This window comes from Suricata suricatta, chromosome 1 (assembly GCF_006229205.1).
Source record: "Suricata suricatta isolate VVHF042 chromosome 1, meerkat_22Aug2017_6uvM2_HiC, whole genome shotgun sequence".
NCBI classification, from domain to species: domain Eukaryota; kingdom Metazoa; phylum Chordata; class Mammalia; order Carnivora; family Herpestidae; genus Suricata; species Suricata suricatta.
The window spans coordinates 152,306,658-152,331,171 of record NC_043700.1 but is presented as its reverse complement, the minus strand read 5'-3'; positions in this window follow the sequence as shown (position 1 = coordinate 152,331,171).

The following is a 24,514-nucleotide window of genomic DNA, read 5'->3' as shown; positions in this document are numbered from 1 at the left end:
TTCATTTTATATCTGGCCTTAACTGTGCAAAACTCCCATCTTTGTCATTAAGCTCAAGAGAGGGATTCAAATTATGGAAATTTACATTGAAGTAGGAGGGGAGGATTTTGTCAAGGAAATACGATACACGTGTGTAGTTTCCATCTATAAAAGAAGGGTATAGGTCTGTGGCAGAGACAAAGCTGTGGGTTTACCAGGCCTATGTCATGTTCTTCCTGAGCTCACAGCCAAACTACATTTCCCAACTTTCTCTGTAGTTCGTGGGGCCATTGACTGAGTTCTGGCCAATGGAATGCACAACACTGTTGGGCCTAGCCCTAAAACTCCCCAAACCATCTTCCCCTCCCTCATCTCCCATCTACCACCTCGATGACAATGCAAGGTGCTCAGGCCAACTCTGGGAGAAAAGCACTGAAAATGGCAGAGCTATAGTCTGGAAGGAGTCAGGCTCCCAAATGACTGCAGAGAACAGACTTCCCCCATGAAATCTTTACCGACCATATTACACTGTGATGTGACTGAGAAATACACTTCTACTATGTGAACCCACTGAGATGCAGAGGTCATTTCCTATAGCCGCTACCTTTGAATACTTACCTTGAATACTACAAGTATTAGCCTTCCTGGTAGGAATAGCACAAGGACTAACTTATTTGTTTGCTTTTTAATTTATCCAACAAGTACTCATTTCAAATCCACTCTGCTAGGTGCCAACTCATGAAGCATTCTGGCAATAGTGGTTAAGGCCCCCGACTTCCGAAGCAAAACAGGAGTTTGGATTCTGGCGCTGTCATTTATCAGCTGTGTGACCTTGAGCACATTAATGAACTTGTCTATGCTTTAGTTTTCTAACCTGTAAGGTAGAGTAATAATAATATCTACCTTGTAGGGTTGTCCTGAGAATTAAATGAACCAACTGATGTACATAACTTAATTAGCTCCTTATCTGGTGTATATCTCAATAAAAGTCGATACTATTGTTAAGTTTGGACAAAGCTTCAATTTTACAAATTAAACATAAAAGGAACTATTATTGATAGTCATATTAATAAGTATATCCTATTTGCATTGCCATGAAGCTCAGATCATTGACTCTGAAAGGGCCTGATTGAATGTGATTATTAAAGCAGATTCCCAGCACATGCTCTTTTTTAAAAAATATTTTCAATATTTATTTATTTTTGAGAGAGAGAGACAGAGTGTGAGTGGGGCAGGGGCAAAGAGAGAGGGAGACCCAGACTCCAAAGGAGGCTCCAGGCTCTGAGCTGTCAGCACAGAGCCTGACGCAGGGCTTGAACCCATGAACCACATGACAATGACCTGAGTTGAAGTGGGACACTTAACTGACTGAGCCACCCAGGCATCCCATGCACTTGCTTTTATTCGGATATGTAGACACACACTCTGGAAGTACATGTGGGGAAATCTCATTTTAGTGGGTGAAAAGTATAAAATTACTGGCAAATTTATTTGCAGATTTGGAAGTAGAAGAGAGAAAGAAAATGGTAGTTGTAAAAAGGCTTTCTTTCCTCAGATAGCCCTAATCATATGTTTTCTTGGTACTCTGAGGCTTTTCCAGTGGGGTAGGGCCATCAAATAAATACATGTTTCTCTTTACTTTTTCATAGCCCAAAAAATGACTTCTGAGCAGGCAGTTCCTTGAGAAGATCCTGTTTACCCCATCCTGACCCAGTCAAGAGTCTTTTTGGAAGAAAACACAAAATGCCATTTTAGAGGAAGGATTTGATGGGCTGGAATTCAAAGGCTCCATTAACCTGGAGTAGGAGCAAAAGATAAAGAAACAGCACAAAGCAAAACCCAACCAAATGCTGGAGAAATTGACATGGAAAGACTCCAGGCCCAGAAAAACGTCTTCTCAAAAAAGTTTATAGGGTGTTTTGTTTTGTTTTCTAGGCCTGTTGCCCTGGTTTCACCCATCAATAGCTAATGAACATGTTGACAATGTGAACAAAGGAGCTGAAGGAAATGGGAGATCGTGCTCTAACAGAAAGTTGGTGACTCCTTTCAGGAGAGAAGCAAATCCAAACAGGAGTACAAGGAGCCAAGCCCGACCCGGGGATTTTATCAAATAGGAGAGTTTGGGCAAAGATACTGGGGCGTTAAAGAGGGAAAGGCAGAAGCTCCCTAAAAGCCTGCCAGGTAGATAGCGTGACCTATTTTCCGTGACCAGCTGAAGGAATTGCATTGTCCCTGATGCCAAAAAAAGATCCGTATGAACGTTAAAGCCTCCTATGCAGTTTGCATAGGACAGAGGCCACAGCCATTCATGAGAGAGGACCAAAACTTTGTGACTTTAACCTCAAAAACTAGAGAAAGATAGGAGCAGCCTCCGCTTGGCACTGCCAAGAGGGCTGGGGAACTGGCTGTGCCCCAGGGGCTGGGATCCTACAATTTCCGAAAGGGTATTTGAACATTCTTGGGTAAGGTTGACTAATATTTCCTTTTTGATGGTGTTTTGCTTTGAAAAAGAATGTATTGAAGACAGAAGATCTGTCACTTCAGCATTTGGAGTCAGAAAATTAGTCTAACACATTAATTGATTGGTGGCCCCAGCACCTTCCAGGAGAAAGGGGATGACTCTTTTTACCCTCCTCAGGCCTACATTCCACACCTACCCTATGACGGTTTAGGAAGTTAAGAACTGACCAACACCTCAGGACGATTATACAGCAACAGGAATTCCCAGAAGACGTCCTTGTCAAGGGAACTTTCTGGAAGCGGAATTAACTCCTCCTCTACTGGACTACCTTGCCACCTCCCTTGGCTATTTGCAGAACTTGAGCTCCAAATTAGAAACTTGGTATCAGATCATTCCGTGTGTTACATAGATCAGCTCAATTTAATCATTACAATGGCCCTATGACGTAGAGCAATTTTTAATCCCATTTTATAAATGAGAAATCTGAGGCTCAGAGAATGTATAGGTAACTTCCCTGGGGTCATGCAGCTAGTAAGTGGCAGCGCTAGGATCCAAATACAGGAAGCATGACTTCAGAGTTTATGGATTTTACTGACTGACTACATCTCCTAAAACAAAAAACCCTTAAGATAAGAAGGAATGAATCTCTATCCTTGGAAATGCAGGCAAATCAGTAGGAGATATTTTTCAGTGGCATACCTTTCTTAGCTCTCTTCACCTCACACTTCATAGGAGTCTATTGATTCCTGTAAGACTCTGGTAGATACCCCAGGGCTGCTGCGCTTTAAGTAGTTTCTCCTATGTCTCAGTCCACCTTCCCCAAGACATCATCATCCTGGCAGATCAAGTACCGTGGGAGGATGCTGCTCTCAGTCCTTGCAATGAAATAAGCATATTCACATTTTCCAAGATCCCTGATTATGAGCCTGAATAGAAAATTTGGTTTCTGATTAATAAGCATCCTTGCCTTTATGTTTCTACAGAAAGCATTTGTGCTAATAATATGATGCTTAATAATGAGACGTCTATCAAAGGAAGGGAAATGGCAATGGGGAAACAAAGATGTTGGACCAAGTTTAAATATCATGCTATTTAAAAAGCCTTCATTCAAAAGGGTCAGGCCCAAATCACTGGTATTTGTAAAAGGTGTTGTAAAGCAGATTTTTGTTTTCCTGTTTTGTGAGTGGATCCAGGGTGCTTTTCCATTTTTTAGAAAAGTCCTCGGTCTGGAAATGTTCAAGCATCATGCTGGCAGAGCGTGGCATGGTGACATCGCTGCCAAGTTCAGGACAAATCTATTTCTCCCTCTATTACCATTAGAACCTTCATCCCTGCATTTAGAACCTGACATGTGCCAAAGTGCCCAATTAGTCCATGCTCATCATTAGAGTGTGCAGCTAAACAGTGGGTTTGAAATACATCATTACAACTGTCCAAACACAAACCCAAGTGTATTCAAGAGTCCCAGGGAGGACCAGGGTGAGGGGCTAGAATGATTCAAATTGGCCAAGGTTCAAAATGCCATTTAAAGTCAGGCACAAAAAAGGTTGTGCCCATGAAAAGAACTAGATTGACAACTATAAAGGCACAAAAGCCTCACTCCCATGTTTCCTGAGTTTCTGAGAGGGTCCGCCCCTCTTTGCCTTGCCTCTATGGCTCACTGTGAAGGGACAGAGAGAAGGTGCTGCTTCAGAAGAAATCTGGCCAGAGGTTTGCCAGTAGACCAATACCCTGGCAATGCTGCCTTTTCTCAGTTCCCCACTCCCCAAAACCAACTCAATTCCAGTCAAATCAGAGGGAGTTTGGAGGCAATAGGATTTTATTTTCATAAAAGATAAAAAATATTTGACTTTTCCATTTGATTTTGCTGGGGAACCTAAAACACAGAACCATCATGCAGCATAACCTCGCCCGTCTGGTCAAATTAAGTTAGGCTGTGCTACAGGACCATGTGACTACAGAGTTGCAGTGGCTTAACCCAACAAAGGGTAATTCCATATCATGCTGCCTGCCCATCATAGTTCAGCAAGGATGCTCCACTCATCATAGTCTTCAGAGACTCAGTTAGGCAAAACAACCACTATCTCTGATGCAATGGGTCAGATGCTAGAGGGCAAGAAATCCCTGAAGGGTCTCAGAATGGCAACTACATAATCTGACCTGGGAGTGATGCCATCTCATTTTCTCATAATTTACTGGCTGGAACTATTACATGGCCCCACCCAAATACAAGAAGGTCAAGACACATAATCCTATCACCTAGCATTAATGACTACCACTGACCCTCTAGGTTACATCTCTGAGGAGCAAAGTTGGAATTCCTGACCCTAACATGGCTTTAAAACACAATCACCGCCCACAGACTTATGGTCCAATCAGACTACAGAATCCATCTAGAGGGCTCTTGAGGATGGGGAAAGGTGAGACATTTTGGATAATTCTCTATAGCTTAAAACTCTAGCTTCAATCAGATATTCCATTCTTATTCCAAAACAGATCAGAACCCCTGATTTAGTCCCAGAATAAATCCTCTTGTTCAGCTTTTTGGAGTACTCCAGATTGGAAAGAATTTGGAAACATACTGAGTCTTTTGGACGCTTCCTGGTCCAGATGCCCTTGCATTCTGGGTAGGAGAAACACAGATCCCTGGAGGAGGGCAAAGGCGCTAGGTAACTATTTTCTGACATGGGGTCCAATATAGAATTGCTGTAAGAGGTTTGTGATATTGGCAGTATTTGCACACTGCTACCGAACACTTCTTTCCCAGGTGTGCATGGCTAATTTTAGAAATCTATACAGATCTTGTGATCTGTAAGATATACATTCAATTAAAAAGGGCTACTGAATTTATTTTATCATTACATATTTTCTCAAATCAACAGCTCCTCAAAGCATTTTAGCAGAATTTGGGGGGTGGGGGGAACCATGGTAGTCTGCCAGTTGTTTTGTTTTTGTTTTGATCATGTAAGGATATAAAGAGGTCCTCACAGTGTTGGAAACCTCTGCTTACTGAATAGGATGGTTTTATGAGGGTCTTTTTCCTAGACTTTGTTGGATCTCTTTGGTGAAATTTGTTGACAAAGAAAAGCAAAAGGTAAACATTTCAGTAGTTGTTTCTGCCGGTATTTGTCTTCTGGGAGAATTATCCCATTGAGAGAAAGATAAGGAAGGTAGATAAACAGCATTTTGAGAATACCAGCCTAAAGCTACCTATGAATAAAATCCCTGCCTGCTGGTAGGCCGATGCCTGTGACATTTGGTCAAGGGGCCTCATGAAAAGCACTAAATCAACAATTATGGAGTGGAAATAGAGGGGATTATACACAAACCCTCCGGTGTTCATCACAATGACTGAATGTGTATCATCACCTATTTCAGGTGGGTCACAGTAATCTACCCAAACTCATGAATGGAGTGAAGGGCAGGTAGAGGTCAGGATGATGGCTACATAATTTTCTCTTATGTTAGCACAGATGAGAACCCCAATTGTCTGACCACTCCCATTTATGGTGTGACTGGTGGTGGTGCAGAGTGGGGACTCAGAGAACCTCCCAAAGTCCATCTCATCCATGTTCCTAGCCAGCACTCCCTTTCTCCTTGGCAGGGTCTTCTGGAAGGGCTGAGAAGGAGTTCCTGGGGCCATATATGTTAGTCCCCTACATATCTCCCCTCTGGGAAAACCTCCTTATTGGTCATTTTCCTTGTGAAAGTGACCTCAATGCATTGTATGAGCTTTGCAGATGAAACCAACCTGCTGTACCAGTCCCCATTTATAGGGCCAAGAAAAGGTTTATAACCTGAAGGCAATCATTTATGATCTGGGCCCAAGGAAGCCCCTCTGATCTGCGGCTTGCTCTGAACTCTCCCCCATGGAGGCATAACATTCTGGATAATCCACTCAAATTTTCTTTTTAAGGAAACATCACTGGTAGATAGGACAACTTGAGAGCCTGTCACTTCAGATGAGGTCACTGCCATTGACCTTGGAAGGTCAGGCTTATGCTATTGTTGGAATTTCAGGGAACCTGAGTGACCACATAGCCAATAAGGCCAAGAGTGTGAGTCCTCAAGTGTCTTTGTTATAACTTCATTAGTTATATGTGACATATTAATATATGTGACTCTTCCTTTTGTTTCTTTCTTTAGAAATATATCGACATTATTAATTTGCATGAATGAATCCTTTTAATGGCACCCAACGAGCAAACAATAAAATAAAAATCCCACTCGGGTTATATAGCTCTGTTTTTTTTACATGGGTTTCCAGCCAAGGACACAAATTAGTTGCTATAAACTCCTCTTCCAGGTCCAGGAGTAAAGGCTGGAAAGAGGATCAAGGGAGATGAGGCTGGTCTGCAACTGCCAGGCATAAGAAGATCCATGGCACCATTTTGGGCAAACACAGACTCAGGAAAAAGGTACAATCCAAAGCACCAAATCCAAAGTGGGCTGGCAAGCTCCAGATCCCAAAGGAAGCATCTGTGATCTGCCTGAGCACTGGGAGCAGGGAGGCCAAGAGCAAACAGATAGAGGGAGATTGGCTGAGGAACCAATTCACAGAGCTGGGCCCTCCTACAGAGGCTCCTTGGAAGCAACTGTAGATGGAGAAGTTGGTGAAGAGGAAAATGTTTGGACTTCACTTTCTGTGTTTGGTGTAAACCCAAGGGCCCCTCGGAGTCAAGAAACTACTGGAGAGTGAAAGAGCATTGGCAGCCGAGGGGATTGCACCAGGCTTCGCTCAGCAGGCTGTCTTCTGGTAAGATTAGGATCACAGAGCTCATCAGCCAGAGCCCACCTCTGACTGTCCAAGGTGAGTGGTTTGCACACACAGAAACAATCCATTGCCACATCCCTGGGGGATCCAAAGTCAGAACTGCAGGGAAGGCGGGGCTTACAGGTTGCTTGTGAAAGCTAACAGGACACCATGAGCTAATGGAGTAAACCCAGATGAAAAGAAAGGACTTAGGGATAGTAGAAGAACTGCAGAACATCTCCTTGCCAATGAAGAAGCTCCCTGAGGCAATCAGTGGGACACAGCCAAGGGTAGGACCCAAGAATGTGCATTCCGAACAAAATCCCAAAGTGATTCCAATGTAGGCGGTGGTGCCAGCCACATTTTGGTGGATGGCGGGTTTTAGGGGACTGGTATGTATGGCATCCTGTTGATATAGGAAATACAGTTTTCAAATTTCAAATGTTTTTGTAAGATCTCTGGAAGACAGCAGTTTGCAGACTTGGAAAAAGACTGAAGCTTGGGTGGACAATGAACTAAGCTTGTGGGGCCAGCCTGCCTTAATGTTGAGGGTCTTCATAAACTTCTATGTGCTCTTCTCAGGGACAATGGCAAGGCTAAAGGGAAGAGAGAAAAGGATCTTTGGGGACCAGGGGGACAGGTGGGATTCTTGCCCTAGTGATACTAAGTGTCAGCCACCTGGGGAAGTAAAGCCACTTGTGTCCAGGGTCTGTACACACCTGCTAGCTCACAAATTTGCCCTTGGCCTTGCTGAATGTGAATCTGTGAAAGGAAGGTCAACACTGTCTGGGTGTTATGACCAGATGCTCTGTCTTGGGGTCTCACTCTTATATTGTCATGAAACCTGCCCCATAAGTTATGACCTCCATGTTTCTGAAATAGATCTGAGTAGTATTTAGGAATCCTAGACACTTTTCCTTTGAATTTTAAGAATAATCTAAAACAAAAGTTTTAGATACAAAACACTTTTATATTGGAGTAATATTTTCCATTTGTATGTCTTCTTCCATAGAATAAAACTTGATTTTTTTTTAAGTCAGTGTCTCTCTGATGTGGTCTTCAGAAATATCAAGGGGTCTTCAAATATATTTTCATGGGTCTATATAAAAGGGTTTTTTTCCTACTAAAAGTGAAGAGCTCTGTTTTAGTGTATTACAATGTAACAGTAGTTTTAAATATAGGACCTAGAAATGAAATTTTCCTTGGCTTTATAGTGACTTTGGGTGGAAAATCTCTAAGGATGAAATATGTCGTGTGCCAATTCATTTGAATTCAATCCAATTCAACAAGTATTTATTGAGCTGTTGTCCTACTGCTATAGTAGGCACAAGGGAATAGAGCATACTAAAGTTCCTGGTCCTGTTGGGAGGGAATTATTGTGCAAGAAGCAATGGGAACATTCTCTCTGGAGGAGTCAAGAAAAGCTTTTGAGAAGAATGAATTCACCAGGATGACTGGCAAAGAGAGAGAGGTAGATAAAACATTATAGACACAAGCAACAGCAGGGACAAAGACATGCACAGCTGGTGGTTTAACATGGAACATCGAATTTGAGGGTAGACAGCACAACAAAAATGGCTAGGAAGGCAAGAACCTTGGGAGCCATGCTAAGAAGCTTGGGCTCATTGACAGGAGAACATGGCAACTATTCTGTGTTGTAATGCCTTCTTGGGGTCTTCCTCCCTGTATGCCTTCATTACTTTGTTGTCTCTGGAAAGTTTTCACCCTCTCAAAAGCCACATATATTGGTTCCACACTCCTGAGTGTGACAAGGTTAAAAAAAATGTTATCATCTTAGTGGTGGCACTAGAATTTCAATTGGGAAAATTTCTTGGGACAACTATGTTGATAAAGCCTTGAGGTAGACCCCAGCCCTGCCAATTTGTAATTTTAAATATCAGAAGAAAGGAAATAATTTTGGAGAAAGAATTTGGGGATTTGGTGGAGGATCAACCCAAAGGAGAGGTGCTGACAAGGGAGGGGAGAAGGGTATAGGAAATGGTGGAAGGATATCTCCTTGCTCTACAAACCTTGAGGGCAGTCTGTGAAATCCACAAATGCTGTATGCAAGTGATGTTTTTGTGATGAGATACTGAGAACAGGTTTGAATTTCAAAGAAGAACTGGAATGTAGGATGGAAGCTGCCCAGCCGAGTGTGCTATGGGGTCTGAGGTGGCCCAAACAGCAAAATCCTCAAGGAATGTACAGTCATCTTGGAAAGGACTTTGGATTCCTCAGGTTATGGTTTTGAACTAGATCTCTAGGGGTATGCTGGTTAATTTTTTGTCTCAACTTGGCTAGGCTATGGTGCTGACTATTTGGTCAAAAAAGAGTCTTGATAGTATTGTAAAAACATTTTAGATGTAATTAACATTTATAATAAGTAGACTTTGAGTAAAGTAGATTAGTCTCCATAATGTGGGTGAGCATCTTCAAATCAGTTGAAGGCTTTAGGAGAAAAAACTGAGGTTTCCAGGGAAGAAACAATTCTGCCTAAAGACTTCAACATAAAAAGCCTGCCTGAGTTTCTGTCCTGATGCCCTGCCCTGCAGATTTTGGACTCAAGACTGCAACATCAACCCTTAATTTAATTTTTAGGCTGCCATCTTGCCCTATGGATTTCAGACTTCCTAGCTCCCACAATCACATAAAGCAATTCCTTAAAATCTCTCTTTAAGTAGATAGATAGAAAATATATCTCTTGATGTAGATGTATAAATAATACATGAATCTATCTATCTATCTATCTGCCATTGATTCTGTTTCTCTGGAGAACCCTGACTAATATAAACACAAGGAGACCCCAAATGATAGCTAGGAGACACAGCTTTATAAAGGGAACAATACATATTTCCAGGTCCTGGGCAGGAACAAGCCTTTCTTCACAATTTGAGAAAATACCAAAAGGAAAGGGATTCAAACATGGTGGCTCCTTGGCTCATTGGGATAATTAGTTAGGGATCTGTGGTATATATTGCTAGGTCTTGACCCAATAGCCATCTCTCTTATTCCTTCTCTGCTGAAAGGATCTTAATTTTGTCTTGATCGGCAATGCCTAAATAAATATTTAATTTCCCAGTTTCCCTCGCAGATAGGGGTGGCCATGTGACACAGTTACAGCCAATGAGACTTAAGCCATCACGTTTGGCTCTCGAGAAAACTCATAAAGGGATCCGTTTGGCTGGCATATTTCTTCACTGGCTCACCCTTCCCTCTTTCCCATTCTTCCTGGCTGGAAGAAAGATGGAAAGCCTCATAGTGGAGGAGCCATCTTATAATCATGAAGATGAAAGACATTAAGAAGGGTAGAGCATGAGGTTATGAGGACCCTGGACAATTGAAAACATTCCTGATTAGCTTCATCATTGGACTACTTACCTCCAGACTTCTTAATGTAAGAGGACAATGAACCTCTTCCTTGTTTATGCCAATCTGGTGAAGTTTCCACCCACTTGCCACTGAATGCACTCCTCCTGACTGATATTACCACAATTTCAGTCACTATTAGATTAGGCCACGTGAGAAAAGAAGAGTGAGGGGCCTGATGACCTCACTGTCTCTGTAGCCCTTTTCCAATTAGCAAATTTTCTGAGCTTAAATGATCATATCAACTAGTCATCACCTTGAATGGAACACAGGAGAGGTAAATTTATGTGGGTTAGAACTGAGATTTTTGGTGGAGAAATGCTAAGGGTATGTCATTACCAGATGGAAGTGCAAGGGAATAAGAGAATATTTTAAACTATAAATGATGGCTTTAAAAAAAATGGAAGCATAGTTAAAAAAAAAAAAAAGGAAGCCCACTACAAATGGTATATCTTGATCTGTAGTCCAGAGGCATCTGGTTTAAACCAAAAAAGAAATGAACACTCAGGGATATGACCATCACCATTTTCATAAATAAAGACTAGTATGCTATGTGTTTTCTTGTATACTTTCCTTCATTTTTTCCACTTTATTTGCACAATCATTCATTCATTCAACAAACATTTGTAAATGAATAGGAGTCAGGAACACAAGCATGAGTAAGACAAAGTTCTTGTCCCTCAAGAGCCAAAAATTGAGTGAACAGACAGAATCATGAGCAGATAAATAACCAAACAAATCTCTAAGAGAAAAGAATAACTCATGACACAAAGACTGACCAGAGGAATTTGGAATGACGGACTCCATTGCATAGGGGACATTTGAGCTGGTGTTTGAAGTCTGAATAGGAGTTTCCCAACTGGAGAAGGAAGAAGACCATTTTCATTCCCCGTATCTTCATCTTTAGAAACAAATATTAAAGGAGATTTGACCCATCCAGATATCAAGGGAAGAGATGTGGGTGAGTAGGAGTTAATGAGAAAAAAAGAGAATTCTGGACTGAGGGAGAAACAGAGGTAGAGCACCTGTGGAATGTGGAATACGACAGGCAGAGGGATTGAAATAGAACTCACATCATAAGGTGAAAGTGCTATGAGATGAGGCTGGAGAAATATTTTGTAAATATTCCAAATGACATAGGGGCAGGCAGATTAAGGACAGGGTTTTTTTCTTTGTTTCCTAAAATCAGTGAGAAGACATGACATGATTTATACATGTGAACCATCTGACCATCATCTTAACTGCTAGCAATCTAACATGCTTAGATTAAGGACTGCAGCTTTTCCAGGGAGCCCTCGGGGCCCAAATTCCCATTGCAACCTTTCTAAAGCCAAGTTGCAGACTCATTGGTGGGGCTCACCACAGGAATTGGAATATCTTGCCATCTTTAGTGGTCCCACAATTCTTCTTCTCCACAAAGGCAGGCACACTGGCAAACATTAATAACTGTCAGGTCTAATTATGAATAGCCATTGCCCTTTAGACTTGCATAGGAAGCCCTTTTCACTCCAGAGGCCTCCCTGTCAGTCTCTGAATGGCATCCTACAAGACCAAGAGTTAGACAAAGCACCGGGAAAGCATGCAAACAATAGCAGGAGGTAATGATATCTACACATAATACAATCTCCAAAAAGCAGGAGCTGGAGCCCAGCAGATACTATTGCATTGATGGCTTCATTTTATTCATACTCTACTGAATATGTCATTCCCCACAGTTTGGATGTCAGGCTGTGACCTGAATTTCCAAGCTTGTTGCTTGTACCATCAACAATTAGCTTGGACCAAGGCAAGGATTTAAGCATGCAAACCTCGATTTGCATATTTGGTGTTTTAGGTGAGGAAGGTGCCTTGGATTTTGGCCCAGCTGAGAAGGAGTTGCCTTTCTTTTTTCATCAATATCATCTTACCTTATAAGGACATGTTCACACACACACACACACACACACACACACACACACACACACACGCAACACAGAGAAAGTCTCTAAGGCTTTCCAGTGATGACCTCTTAGGAAGCAAAGCACTCAGAAGCACATTTTATTTGAAAAGGTAAAGCTGAGCTGGAGGGTTAAAGGGAAGAATGCAATGGCTGAGCAGACATGCCATGATTCCTCGGGAACCTCAGACTTTTCTCGAGGGAAAGAAGGACCCGAGGTCAAATGGAAAAGCATGGGAAAAAATGAAATATGGAAGCAATGAATCTGGAACAAAATTCAAGGCAGCCCACACTCTAACCACTATATATGACCCATACAATTACCTTCTTTAAAAAATCCTTTTTATTAAGACTGTGCTTTTTTTAGGGCAGTTTAAGGTTCACAAGGGAAGGTACAGAGGTTTCCCAAATATTGCCTGCCCCCAACAGGCATAGTCCCCCAGAGCGGTTCATTTGTTACAACTGACAAACCTGCCTTGATACATCATAATTATCTGAAGTATATTTTACATTAATATTCACTTGGTGTTATACATTCTTCGGGTTTGGACAAAGGTCTAGTGACCTGCACCCATCATTATGGTATCGTGCAGAGTACTTTCATGACCTTAAAAATCCTCTCTGCTCCCATTCTTCACCCCTCTCTCTCCTCAAACCCTGACAGTTATGGATTTTTTACTGTCTCACTGGTTTTGCCTTTTCCAAAATGTCGTATTTTGGAATCATATAGTATGTAGCCATTTCAAATTGTCTTTTTTCATTTAGTAATATGCACTTAAAGTTCCTCCATACCTTTTCATGGCCTGATAGCACTGAATAATATTCCATTGCCTGCATAGCCACAGTTCACCATTAAGTATGATGTTAGCTGTGCAGTTTTTGCAGATATTCTTTATCAAGTTGAAGACGTTTTCCTTTATTCCCAGTTCACTAAAAGGTTTTTTTTTTAATCATAAATGGGTGTTAGATTTTGTTAAATTCTTTTTCTGCATCTATGATATGATCATGTGATCTTTCTTTTTCAGCCTATGGATATGATAGATTACATAAATTGATCTTCAAATGTTGAACCAGCCCTGCATACCTGGCATAAATTCCACTTGGTTGAGGTATATAATTCTTTTTAGACATTACTGAATTTCGTTTGCTGTTTTCTTGAGATTTTTTTTTGCATCTATGTTTATGAGAGACATTGGCCTGCAGTTTTCTTTTCTTATAATGCCTTTGTCTCATTTTGGTATCAGGGGGATGCTGGCCTTACAGAATGAGCTAGGAAGCATTCGCTCTCCTACCCTCTGAAAGACATTGTAGAGCATTCATATCCTTTCTTTTTTAAATGTTTGGTAGAATAAACCAGTGGACCCATCTGGGCCTGGTGCTTTCTGTTTTAGAAGGTTATTAACTATTTTTTAATTTAAAAATGCTTATCCTGTGTTTATTTCCTGAGAGACAGAAAGAGAGACAGAGCATGAGCAGGGGAAGGGCAGAGAGAGAGACGGAGACACAGAATCTGAAGCAGGCTTCAGGCTCTGAACCAGCTGTCAGCACAGAGCCTGATGTGGGGCTTGAACTCACAGTGAGATCATGACCTGAGCTGAAGTCGGAGGCTTAACCAACTGAGCCACCCAATATAAGCCTATTCATATTGTCTGTTTTATCTTCCAAGCAGTTCAGTTACTGACCATTCACCATGCATATGCGGAGGCTTGGTTTTAAGCTCTGTTAGAGTGCTGTTAAGCTTCTTTAGAGTGATCTTATTCAGTTTTTTCCTAGGTTTTAAGGCTGTTATTAGTCCTGGAACATAGATTTTACTACTGAAGCATGGCTGTCATGGTATTATAAAAGGAAAACCATATTTAGTAACTGCACTCCTGGACATTTATTCAAGAGAAATGAACATTTCTGTATACACAAAAGATTAGAGCAGTTTTATTTGTAATAAAGCATAATACTTGAATACTTGTAATAAAACTGAAAACTTGAAACAAGCAAAATTCTCCTTCATTAGGTGAATGGATAATGGGATACTATTCAGCCACAAAATGGAGCCTTTGGATCTATTGAAACACACAATGATTTCGATAGATCTCAAGAGCATTGCAATGAGTGGAAAAAAGCCAGTTTCAAAAGCCTATATGCTATCTGATTCCATATATATGACATTCTCAAAATAACAAAATTATAGACATTGAGACATTATAGACATTATTATAGACATTAGTTATTGTCAGGATTAGAGATAGCGAGATCGTAGCAGGGGGCACGACTATAAAGGGGTAGTGCGAGGACTCTCTTTGTGGCGATGGAATAGTTTTGTGTCTTGATTGCAGAGACGGTTACATAAACCTCCACCTGTGATAAAATGCCATCGAGCCGCACACATTCTGTAATGTTGATTTTCTGGTTTTGACATTATGATACAGTTACAGAAGTTACAGCCATGGGAGAAAATGAATGAAGCATGCATGAGACCAATCTTTGCAACTTCCTGTGATTTATTATTAGTTCAGAATCAAAGATTTAGAAGAAGGGAAAAAGGGAACTCCTCAAGCTCTTACCAGGTTGCTCCAACTTGGTGGGATATAAACTCCCAAGCCTGTGCCCCTGTGTTGGACAATAGCTAAAACTCTGCTCAGCTTCCACAGACTTCTAGCTGGTCAGTTTTGCTTCTTTCCTCGGCATCTCCTCCTGTCACTCTTGGAGCCCCCAAATGACTCCTCAAGCCAATAAGACTGTGGCTTTCTGCTTGAATTCTAGCCACCCTGAGGTCCATAAAAGGCAGAGTGCCCCAAATAAATGTAGATCTTACCTGTTCTGGCCCCTTTCTCTCAATGACTGGAGCACCTCCAAATTCCATCTGCTTTTGTTCAATCTCCAGTCATTATATATACCACTATCATTTATATCTGCAAATATATCTGCATGTATTATGGTTATAAAACATGTAAACATGCACATATAAAATCAAACTACAAACTTGTAATAATATCCTATATCTTTAGAGTGTTCTGTAGTTTACAAACAACTTTTACATTTTATACATACCTGGCTTGAGTTAAAAGGCATAGTACTATACAGTGTCTATAATGTTTCTATGAATTATCCTGGGCCCCCTTATTTGGCACCCATTCTTCAGTCTGTCATGAGCCCTTCATCCTCTGTTCTCCATAGACATTTCAGTTCACAAGCACACTGTCGTCATTTTTCTGGCTCTTTTCCCTCTGCCTATCCCCAGTGGGTGTTCCCATTCAGGTTCATAATTTCCACTACCTCCTGTGACTTGTAAGTCCCACATTTGTATCTTAAGTCATGACTTCTCACCAGATTTGGACTCATGTATCTAATTGGAATCTCCACTTGGATACCCATAGATACCTCAAAGAACATACTCAAAATTCAACTTTTTATCTTCCCTGAAAACCTAATTTTATTTCTATATTTTCTGAGAGGAACAGTTTGGGCTGAGATTATTTACCTAAGAATTCTCAGTATGTGTATGTGGTTTAAACACTTTTGTTTCAGGTAAATAGGATCTAGTCATTCATGTTAATGAAACTTCTTAATATAATCCCATTTACGTGTTTGTGCTATATATCAATATGACCAAGAATATGGTATGTATGGAGGGGAGGGGCGGGAGGAGATGCCAAATAACAATGTCCTGTGCAACCAGTTATCTAAAAACAAACTCACATAACATATGAAACAGTTTCCTCACACTGCCACCAAGCTTCACCTACCCAAAAGGTAAATCTGACGAATTTGCTGAAAACAAGTATGGCTCCTTTTCTATATTAAACCTGACATCTTGATAGTCTGTAAACATCTCCACCTCCTATGACCCTGCTCCTTTGGTCGCTAAAGCCTCACCTAACTTTTTCACAGGACAAAGAGTCCTTTCCACAGTTAACTCAGATGCTGCACTTGACCGTGAACTTCAGAGGCAGGAAGTCTCTCTGACCCATCTCTGTGTCACCATTATCTATCAAGCAGTATGTGTGGCTAACAGTAAGTTCTCAAAAGAGGTTTGCTGAACAATTAATTTAATCAGAGATTAGCAAACTTCCTGTAAAGAGGCAGAAAATAAATATTTTTGGCTTTGCAGAGCCTAAGTGTCTGTTAGGACAATTCAGCTCTGCCCCTTAGCATAAAAGCCAAAGACAACACAAAAACAGGGCATGGCTATATTCCAATAAAACCTGATTTGCAAAAACAGGTACGTGGATAGATTTAGCCTGAGGGTCATAGTTCGCCAACTTTTGAATTAAATGAATGAATGAGTGTGCAAGTTGCCTTGGAACCACTTGATTTTGACTCTAAACTCTCTTTCCCAGGAAAGCAGATTTTCTCTGCATACAAATTTTTCATAACTTCCCAAAGCAAGGCCCAGAACCAAGGATTCTCCAAGTGAAGATAGGACAAGATCTGGTTATGGTCCCATGGAACAGTTTGAATGGTATTATTTGGATGCAGTGTCACTTGAAAGGTAATATTAGCAGCTCTCATAAGTTATTAAAACTGGAGTTTACTATCATGTATATTAAAAACAAGAAAAAACTTCCTGATGTTCAGGACCATGATACATTAAAGTAAGTACCCATGTTTCCCAACAGCACAGGTTCCCATGAAAAATGAAAACAAAGATAATAGACTAAATCAGGTAAGTTCAAGCAGGATTCTAATACATGTCCCATAATCATGGTTAAGGACCCTCTGAGGACCAGGGGGTAGAAGTGACTGTGAATAACAGGGTTTGGAGAAGTTGGGTATCTACTGGAAGGTTCTTAGGCTATGTGCAAGTTCTAACTTTGATGCTTACTAACAGTGGGAGTCCACAAATTACTTAACTCTTCAGGGCCTCATTTTCACTATCTATAAAATAAGCATGATGATACCTATATTCCTGAGTCTTCTTGGGGATTGCAGGAGATATTTAAAGCCCTGGGGACAGTGTAGGAAACATTACTGAGTGTCTGTCTAAGTTGGGGACAGTGCTGGGTGACTTTTGTCTCCTGGGCTCCTATATAGCGCTTACCACTGCCCTATACTGTCATAAACATTTAGGTTTGTTATTGCTTGCCTCTGTTCCCCACTAAAATGTAAAATCCATGAGGGCAGCAACCAGCCCACTTTCTGAACAAAGGCAGACTGCAGGCTCCGTGCATTTATCAGGTAACACCATCCAGCTAGAATTTAATGACAGTAGGTATGCATTCCCATTTTTTTTTCTCATTTAGAACAAGTGATTCTGAATTTCTATTCATGGGTCTAGTAAAGGCCCTTTTAAAACAAAAATTTCTGATAAATAATTCCAAATACATGCAGGAACTATTTAAGTTTATTTTTTAAAAATTTGTCAATGTTTATTTATTTTTTAGAGAGAGACAGAGACAGAGTGCAAGTGTGGGAGGGGCAGAGAGAGAAGGAAACAGAGAATCTGAAGCAGGCTCTAGGTTCCAAGCTGTCAGCACAGAGCCTGATGCAGGGCTCAAACTCATGGACCATGAGATCATGACCTGAGCTGAAGTCGGAGCCTTAACTGACTAAGCCACTCAGGTACTGCTAGGTTTATTTGTTGAAAAGTTAGTTGATTTAAAGAAAAGTATTGGGAGATGATAGTAAAGATGTAATGCTGACATGACCAAAAATACATATGGCTATTTCTCAAATGTCTGAAGTTGAGGGCGTGCTGGAGCCTAGGACCCGGAGGATTTTTCTAGGACCTTCACGCTATGATCTGGCGCTTCTGTAAGGACTCACCTATCATGAGCAGGATGAGTCAGAGATACACTTTGCATTGGGAGACCAAGTTTTGGGCAAAAGGCAAAGCGGACTCTGAGTAGCTCTCTGAGCATCTCCTCCCTCCCCCAGAGGGAAAGCCGCCAAACTCTTGTTTTCTCACTTTTGCCTTGTCTAATTTTGTTCTACCAGCAAGTTTCTGGTCTGACACCAAACATCTTGGAGCCAGACACTATGCAAATCAAAACAAAACATTATAAAAGTAAGACTTGAAGAAGAAAACTGGAAATGAGAAGCGAGTCTGTCAAGATTTCTTCACTTAAAAGGATCGAATCCCAGGCATGGGGACATCGAAAGGCAGGATTGCATCCTAATTTGTGGTGACCAGAAGTTTCTTCATGTCTCCTCCTTCTCCTGTTGCCTTTTCCCAAGCCATTTTCTTTTTCATTTTTGGTTTAAAGGAAGAAATTCAATGCATACGTTGATGAAATCTTTGGGTCTTGTTCAATTCGTTTTCAATTACACCGGAGTGGCGTGGACGGGGTGGGAAGACATGTCAGCTTCCTCAGCACTTCCTTGTTTTCAGGGAACATCCTGACTCATGGTGGAAGCTCTCCTGACAGCAATGAGAAGGTGCCCTCACGCGAGGATGCTGTCCTACGTCAATGCTTCTCAAACTTTAATGAGAATATAAATCACCTGAGGATCTTCTGACTCAGTAGATCTGTGGACATCCAGGAAGGAGGCATTGCTAACAAGCTCCTATGTGGTTGACCCATAGACCACACTAGAAGGTTCTGTCATGCCTGGGAGCATATGTCACAGCATTTGCTAAGCGTCTGCCTACACTATGCCCTGCCTTATGTGTTGAACTGACTTCCATTTTCAGACCAGAACCGCTCTCCGAGGTCCTGGGAAAAACATGAAGATGAAAAAGATATTATTTTTGCCCTGAATATACTTATTAACAATGTCTAAGATCAAAGGCAAAGACATAAAACAGCACTATAATTATTATGTGAAAAAAACCTCATAATGAGGACACAGGATGTATGCCAAATCCATGGTAATCAACTTAAAATATATATATTAAATTCTGTCTCTGTCTCTCATACACACTCACTCATATTCTCCATTCTTAGAAACTAAAGTTATATTTTGTGCTCCTAGCACTTACCTGGCCTTTTTAGGTGGGGAGTGAGGAGGAAACTATTCAGATAGACCTTGAAAAACAAGAATGTAAAGCATTAAAATTTTTAAAAAATTTAAGTTACCCTTGAAAATCTCTTATCTGGGGTCCCTGGAGGGATCATCTACTGGTTTTTGCTGCTGAATTTGATCAGATCTTCGGTCCTGTCCTCAACATTCTTCATGCATACACGTGGTATAATGCCTAATATCAGGGCCCAATATTATGTGCTGCATTGACACCTAGAGCAAAACGGGGGGCTTTGGGGGCTTAAGTGAAGGTGACTTCAGCTCTCTGCCCCTGTGAATAGGGTTTCCCGCCAGACAGTCTCCCTTGTCCAGAGATCAGGCGCCATTCTCACTTATTTCTGAGCAGTGGGTTGTTTCCTCTTAGCCACAAAATTATTTAATATTCTTTAAAGTTTATTTATTTTGAGAGAGAGAGAAAGAAAGAGACAGAGGAAGAGAACCCCAGGCAGGTTCCAAGCTGTCAATGCAGAGCTCTTGATGCGGCACTCAAACCCACAACGGTGAGATCGTGACCTGAGTTGAAATCAAAAGTCAGACACTAAACCGCCTGAGCCACCCAGGCACTCCAGCCCACAGAATTATTTAAACAGTCAATTACATCCTCCCGTGGGAACCAAGGGTCACCCCACCCTTTTGGTACTAGAAAGCCTATCTCACGGCCCCTAATTGTTTAGCCATTCCTGAGTGTGGCCCCTGTGTGGTCCTGCAGAGTATGGGGTCCTCCTACTCCAGGCTGTGGGTATATGTGCTTAATAAACTCCTCATGCGTCCAGTGTGCACCCACCCCCACAACCCTGGAGCAAGAATCCCTCTCTCACTAATGCTGATTAAGATGTAACTGAAACAATATATGATTTGTCTTTGAGTGGAATTTCAGTTTGATGTGCTTACCGAATGACATGCAGGCGTAGTTTTTGCTGCACGGAACACGATCTCAGACGGCTCTGAGGTTCTCTTTCTTACCATCATTACCTTGCAGGCATTCATGCATGGACTTATGCTAACTCCCAGATGCCTTGGTATTTAAAACCCTTTTGATTGGGTGTTGAATTTCTATTTCAGTAATCCTTTTGCTTATACTGATGCTGTTTATTTTCTAACACAATATTGGAAATATTTTAACTACTCATGTATATTACAATTCATTCTGAAATCAATTCGGTTTGTATTACACTCAATACCATAATCATTACTAAAATGCAAACACCATGGAAAAATGTTCATAGGAGCATTGTTTGTAATAGTCCCAAACTGGAATGTCCATCAAGACTCAATATCTCAGGGCACCTGGGTGGCTCGGTCAGTTAAGCGTCTGACTTCAGCTCAGATCATGATCTCACGGCTCATGGGTTCGAGTCCTGCGTGGGACTCTGTGCTGACAGCTCAGAGCCTGGAGCCTGCTTCAGATTCTGTGTCTCCCTCTGTCTCTGCCCTCCCCTACTCAGACTCTGTCTCTGTCTCTTAAAAATAAATAAATATTAAAAATTTTTTATGAAAGACTCACTGTCTTAATACTGCCCATCAAGAGTAGAATGAATAAATAAACCTATAGGCATATTTACACAGTAGATTACTATTTGTCAATGAAAAAAACAAACTATAGCCACATGCAACCACTTGGATAAATCTCTTAAACATATATATGGAGCCAGACGGCAAAGAATACATATGTACAACTAGATTACATAAAATTTAAAAACAGTCACACTAATCAGTGGTATTAGATGTGATAACAGCGGCTAGCTTTAGGGAAGGAGAAGATAGGGCTCACAGCTATCCCTCATAATTAGAAGGAAAAATGAGAGCTTATGGGGATGCATTTAATATTCAATTTCTTGACCTGGGTCACAGTTTTGTGGATACATTTATTTGTAATAATTATTGCTCTGCATATCGTTTTCTCTTTTTTGTGTATGCAGGTTACATTTCAACAAAAAGAGGTGCATTCACAGTAAAACAGTCTTTTCATCCACATAACAGGTATCTATTAGGTGCTTAATATATACACTGAATGTGAAGATGAGGTTTCTATGCTAAAAGCAATAGGCCTGGTCCCCAGTAGTGTATCCAGATGGGAATTGGTCACTAAAAATTAGGGCCCTGGGTGGTCTGATAAAGCCCCAAAAAGATGCATATGCAAATTGTCACAGGAGTTCAAAGGAGAGAAGGATTTTTTCCAGCTCGAGGATTAGAGGAAGTTTCATGCATGACCACTTGGCCATGCAAGGCGGATAAAATTTAGGTATGTAGGGGCGCCTGGGTGGCTCAGTCGGTTAAATGTCCAGCTCTGGCTCAGGTCATGATCTCACGTTTCATGGGTTCGAGCCCTGTGTCAGGCTCTGTGCTGACAGCTAGCTCAGAGCCTGGAGCCTGCTTCGGATTCTGTATCTCCCTCTCTCTCTGATCCTCCCCTGTTCATGCTGTCTCTCTCTGTCTCTCAAAAATAAATTAAAAAAAAAAAAAAAAAGAAAGCAATCTCCTTCAACCAACTGAAGCTCTTTCAAAATTCTTCCCCCAAAGTAAATAGTATATAAAAATAAGACAAAACAAAATAAACATATCTGTGTGTGTGTGCACATACACTTAATGCCTCACTGCACATTCCCAGCATTAACCAAAAAATGACACCTCTCTAGAAATTGATAACTGTAATCAGCTCTTGAACTGAACTCACAACTATCCCTCATCAAGTCCAAATACAGCTTCAAGGTCATGAGTCACACCAATGACTGCTCCTGACTGGTAAAGATGTTTTTTCATGAGGGCATTTTTATTTATTTATTTATTTAACATCAGATACCACTCTGCCTGACTCAAAATGTGGTTAGCTTCTGTAACAAAATCCATGTAAATAGGTCTCCCATGAGCCCTTGCAAAAATTCTCTGTAACTTCATGCATAATAGAAGCTTATGTAAGTGTGTGTTGCCTCAGGCGGGTGCCTTTTCAGAGCTCCTGGGGGTTTCTCTTGTGATTTTTGTGTTCTCTCTCCTTCAGATGTTTGGGTTCTCTGAGCTGTCATCCCACAGAGATGATTTCAATCCTGGTTTGAAAAGCCAGTCCAAAAAAAAAAGCAGAAAGTGAACATTTATTTTTCCCTTCAGAATTAATTTGTCTGACATGAAATTCACAAAATTGTCATCAAAAAAAAGACTTAGTTTCACCGAATAATGAAGAGCTGTCTGTACTTTGAAAGGTCTCTTGTGAAAATAGACACTTCAGCCCAAAGGGTTAATTTCCATAAACTATATCCCATTTACTGGAATTTCTCATTTGACATTTACAATTTGCTATCCATAGGTATGACCATTGAACAGACTCAACTGAGGTTTGGGTTCACTTAAATTTGGGCGGAAGTTCAGTCTATTACGTCTCCCCTACAGGAAGTCATTTATCTGGTAACCTTATCAAACTCGAATACAGAGACTAAGTGCCCCCTGCTGTGCTGACACAGTTCCAGCCCTGCTGGGATGTCTGGAGCCCCACATGAGAGAAGATTAGAAGCAAGAGGGAAGCTAGAATTAGACACATTGACAATTATCAGCAATGATGGCTGACAACCTGACAGTGAAATAAGAAGAAACACCTAAAACACACACATAACACAAAACCAGCAGTTTGGAGTTATTAAATGCGGCGGCACATCACCAGTGACTGCCCCCCAAATTGTGTTGACAAATGTTTCAAGTAGTCATCATACATACATCATAAGCCATCGTACCTTTAAAAATGCTTTCTGTCCCAAAGGGTTTAAATTGATTTCCACTGCTCACAGGGATAATCTTTAGACATTTAAATTTTGTACTTAAGGTGTATGGGATTTACTCTACAGTGCCAATGGCTAAAAAAGACGTTACTCTACATTTATAAAACTCACAGCATCAGCTCAATTAAGTTTAAAAAATAAAAACTTACTATAAGAACTGTTAAAGAATCTTCCCTTTTAGGTCAACTTCCAATGTAGGTCCAAATACTGGATTTCTACAATGACTCCATGGGAGCGTTTCTTGGAAAATTGCTTGCAGAAGATGTATTTTAGTTTTTTAATGTTTATTAATTTTTGAGAGAGAGAAAGGCAGAGAGAGAGAGAGAGAGACAGAACATGAGCAAGGGAAGGGCAGAGAGACAGGGAGACCCAGAATCTGAAGCAGGCTCCATGCTCTGAGCTCTCAGCACAGAGCTCAGCACAGGGCTCCAACCCACGAACCGGAACTGTGAGATCATGACCTGAGGCGAAGTTGGACACTTAACTAACTGAGCCATCCAGGTGCCCCCAGAAGATGTATTTTAGAAAAAAGAATCAGCCAAGAAGCTTTAAGGCTCATGCACAATGTATATTAGTTATGTTAAGGTCTCTGAGTAAAGAAAAAAATGTTCTAATTTGGTCAGACCCTTTCTTCCCTAAACTTATTTGACCAATGAATCTTTTTAAACTGAAAGAAGTGTCCCCACTTCATGGTATTCATCTTCTCTCAGCGGCACTTTTGGAAATACTACTGGTGTCTGGCATCAGTCAGGGATCCAGTACAGAATAGATTGTGCACTTGAAAGAGTTTAACTGAAGTGAGTTTAATGGAGGGACTAGCCTGAGAGATGTGGTCCGAAGAGGAGAACCAACAAGAATCCAGGCGTTCGCTGTGAGGATAGGCTGTCATCAGCCCTCAACCAGATGGCCAAGGGGTGGGGACAGTGCTACTACAGCATGATGAGGGTTGGAGGGATAGAAGAGGAGCCCCGCCCCCAGTGGCTGGGACCAACAGTTGCTTCCTGGTAAATTTTAACAATCTGTTCTTCAGGGAGAAAAGAGAGCCTACTTAAAATATCTGCTGATTTTCAGTAAATCCTCCCATTATGGCCAACCATTCAAGCCACCACTGTGAAGTCAGTGCATGTGGAGGTAGGAAGGGATGCAGAGTGGCATACCTTTTCCAGGATTTCCATCACACGGACACAAGAGATGTAAGTAACCTCAGGATAAATACAAAAAGCTATTTAGAAAGTGATGGCTTTGTGCATTTATTTTTTTAATATAACTTATTTACTTGTAATTTTATATATTTTTTT